This window comes from Cervus elaphus, chromosome 12, assembly GCF_910594005.1.
Source record: "Cervus elaphus chromosome 12, mCerEla1.1, whole genome shotgun sequence".
NCBI lineage: Eukaryota > Metazoa > Chordata > Mammalia > Artiodactyla > Cervidae > Cervus > Cervus elaphus.
Genome location: NC_057826.1, coordinates 90099497 through 90103244, shown reverse-complemented (window position 1 = coordinate 90103244; position 3748 = coordinate 90099497). Strand labels below are relative to the sequence as shown.

The 3748-nt window shown below is 42.3% G+C and overlaps 1 pseudogene; it reads right to left on the bottom strand.

Annotated features, from left to right (window-relative positions):
- Positions 1-1549: 1549 nt before the first annotated feature.
- LOC122705317 lies at positions 1550-2139 on the bottom strand (annotated as a pseudogene).
- Positions 2140-3748: the final 1609 nt, after the last annotated feature.

The window sequence follows — 3748 nt, the reverse complement described above, 5'->3', positions numbered from 1 at the left end:
AGTATTAAAGGGAATGAAAGAGGAAAAAATAATCGCACTAAAACTCCTGAAGGAAATGAAAATATAAAAGGAAAAGTGAACAAAAGCAAACAAAAGAAAAATAAGGCCATCTCACCCGGGGAGGAGAAAGATTTTAATGCAGACCAAATGGGTCCTGGGAGTAGGTGGTTTTCCAGGGTCAACACCCAATAAACAGCTGCAGGAAAAAATGGTGAACAGGACACTGGAGTGAACAGGAAGACGATACAATGTGATAGGAAGTGCTGTGATTGCTATAGAAGGTTCGCATTAAAATCTCATTTAGATTCACTGTTTTATTATCTTGCGGGGGCGGGGGGGGGGGGAACTGATATGCTTCCAGCCTTTCTCCCCTGTAAAGAATTCATCAATTGCCCCTTTAAATAGTCACATTGGGACTTCCCTTGTGGTCAAGTGGAGTCTAAGCCACTCCCTGCTTCCAATGCATGGGGTCTGGGTTCCAGCCCTCATCTGGGAACTAGATCCCACATGCCACAACTAAGAACCTAGCACAGTCAAGTACATAAATAAATAGAAATATTAAAGTTAAAAAAAAATTTTAAAAGTCACATCTGTCACATTTAAAAGGAACCACATAAAAGGAAAAAGATACCTGTAGAGAAACAAATACCTTCACAATTTTGAAACATGGGGTTACATTCTCTCCAATGCTCAATTTTCAACTTGATAATAAATTAGAAACTTCAGGAAGAATATTCACTCCTTTGCTGTTGTTGTTTAGTTGCTAAGTCTTTTCTGATTCTTTTTTGAGTCCATGGACTATAGCCTGAGAGGCTTCTCTGTCCATGGGATTTCCCAGACAAAAATACTGGAGTGGGTTGCCATTCTCTTCTCCAGGGGATTTTCCTGACCCAGGGATAAAACCTGCATCTGCTGGATTGGCAGGTGGATTCTTTACCACTGAGCCACCAATTTACCAATGAAAATGCCATTCATTTATCAATGAAAGGGAAGCCCATTCATTCCTTTCAGTTCAGTTCAGTTGCTCAGTTGTGTCTGACTCTTGGCAACCCCACAAACTGCAGCATGCCAGGCTTCCCTGTCCATCATCAACTCCTGGATCTTATTCAAACTCATGTCCATCGAATCAGTGATGCCATCCAACCATCTCATCCTCTTTCATCCCCTTCTCCTTCCACCTTCAATCTTTCCCAGCATCAGGGTCTTTTCAAATGAGATCGTTCTTCGCATCAGGTGGCCAAAGTATTGGAGTTTCAGCTTCAACATCAGTCCTTCCAATGAATATTCAGGACTGATTACCTTTAGGACGGACTGGTTGGATCTCCTGGCAGTCCAAGGGACTCTCAAGAGTTTTCTCCAACACCACAGTTCAAAAGCATCAATTCTTTGGTGCTCAGCTTTCTTTACAGTCCAACTCTCACATCCATACATGACTACTGGAAAAACCATAGCTTTGACTAGATGGACCTTTGTTGGCAAGGCAATGTCTCTGCTTTTTAATATGCTGTCTAGGTTGGTCATTTCTTTTCTTTTCTTTTCTTTTTTTTAAGGTGTGAGGCTCATGCCAGCTAAGATTTTATTTAAGAAAAAAAATGTAACTGAAAATAAAAGTCACTCAAAATGAATGAGAGTTTCAAAAAACCCTATAATTCTTCAATGGCAGCTCTTGCACCCACCGCTCAAGCCAGTTCTAACCCAACCAAGATGCTGGAAGGCAGAGCACACAGTGGTGCCCATCAGGCCAGTGAGGGTGACGAAGCTCAGGGCTCCCCCCTGCCGCTTTCTGGGTTCTCCTGTGTAATAGCCGTAAGCATAAAGGACTCATCCAACAATCCAGGCCAAGCCCAAGCCAGAAACTACACACGGGTGATAAACACCTCTGACAGCTAGAAAAAATAAGAAGGGAGGGTACACTTCTAATGTGTTCTGGTGAGCTCTCTGAAAGCAGTTGAAGATGTGCCCGTTTTCAGGGCCAGTGCTGTACATGGTAGGATACTCCACTTTGTACTTCTTGTGGGCCTTGGAAACACTGATGGCTAGATGAGCCACTGTCAAGAAGCTGGCAGCACCAGTTAGAATCACGAAACCATATTCCTTAGAGAGGATGGCCATCCTGACTCTGGATCACCTTTGCTCGCCTGGTCGGTCATAACTTTTCTTCCAAGGAGCAAGCATCTTTTAATTTCATGGCTGCAATCACCATCTGCAGTGATTTTAGAGCCCCAAAATATAAAGTCTGTCACTGTTTCCATTGTTTCCCATCTATTTGCCAACTGAAGTGATGGGACCAGATGCCATGATCTTAGTTTTCTGAATGTTGAGTTTTAAGCCAACTTTTTCACTCTCCTCTTTCACTTTCATCAAGAGGCTCTTTAGTTCTTTGCTTTCTGCCGTAAGGGTGATGTCATTGGCATATCTGAGGTTATTGGTATTTCTCCTGGCAATCTTGATTCCAGCTGGTGCTTCATCCAGCCCAGCACTTCTCATGATGTACTCTCCGTAGAAGTTAAATGATCACCCTATCAGTTGTGCTACCAACTGATAGTGCAGTTGGTAAAGAATTCATTCCTTTAGGTCACAGTTATAACAGCAGTTACTCTTATTGTTTCACACACATTGGAAAGAAAGAGCTAATTTTAGCAACACAACAACATGGAGAGAAGTGTTTATGTGGTGTACCCTAAGCACTCTTCTCTCTGCTTTATGTGTACTAATTCTATCAGTCCTAACACCAACTGTATGAGGTAGCTGCTCTTATTATTTCCTCTTTACATTTGTGGAAAACCAAAGCGCAGAGAGATTAACTGACTTTCTCAGGGTCACACAACTAGTAAGGAATGAAGCTAGGATCTGAAGCCAGTCTGATTTCAGATTGTTTTAGACACCAACTTGTGCTTCTAGCAAGAAGATCCCCCAAACACACAGCAGAATTTGTGTCTAACAGAGAATTGACTTTAAATGAACATGTGGGTGAACTACTACATCACAAGCTAGAATACAACATGGGTTCATTTCAAGTTAATTTTGGAGGATCCCAAATGTGTCTTTCCAAAGCCAAAAAAGTCAGCCTTTCCACGTTTTGTTTTCCCTAAACTCATCTTCCTCCTGAGGTGAGAGGGATCCCTCATGCATATTATGTTTTCTTCTATAAGGAAATCAATCCTGAAGGACTTGATGCTTGAAATCATTTGAAGGACTGATGCTGAAGCTCCAATACTTTGGCCACCAGGTGTGAAGGGCCGACTCATTGGAAAAGACCTTGGAGCTGGGAAACTTTGAGGGCAGGAGGAGAAGGGGGAGGCAGAGGATGTGATGGTTAGATAGCATCACTGACTCAATGGACATGAGTTTGAACAAATTCCGGGAGATAGTGAAGGACAGGGAAGCCCGGCGTGCTGCAGGGCATGGGGGTCCCAAAGAGACATGACTTAGTGGCTGAAGAACAACACACAAAAAAACAGGAGTCACTTCAACATGTCCCATTTAAATTAGTTACCTCCATGGCAACTGTGAAGAGGTCCTCATTATATAGACTAAATTAGAGTTGGAGAAGAGAGAAAAAAGTGATTCAGAAAATCACAATTCTTGAGCAATAATTTAAACCTTTTCAGTCTTCCTCGCTCTACTCGGTTTTGAAATATTTAGTTCAGTTAAGCTAAAGAGCATCTTCCAGACCAAAGACCATTGATGAACTGCCAATGAGTCAGGTTTTCTTCTAATCTCTTTGGTCTGAACTTCTCAATGCCTC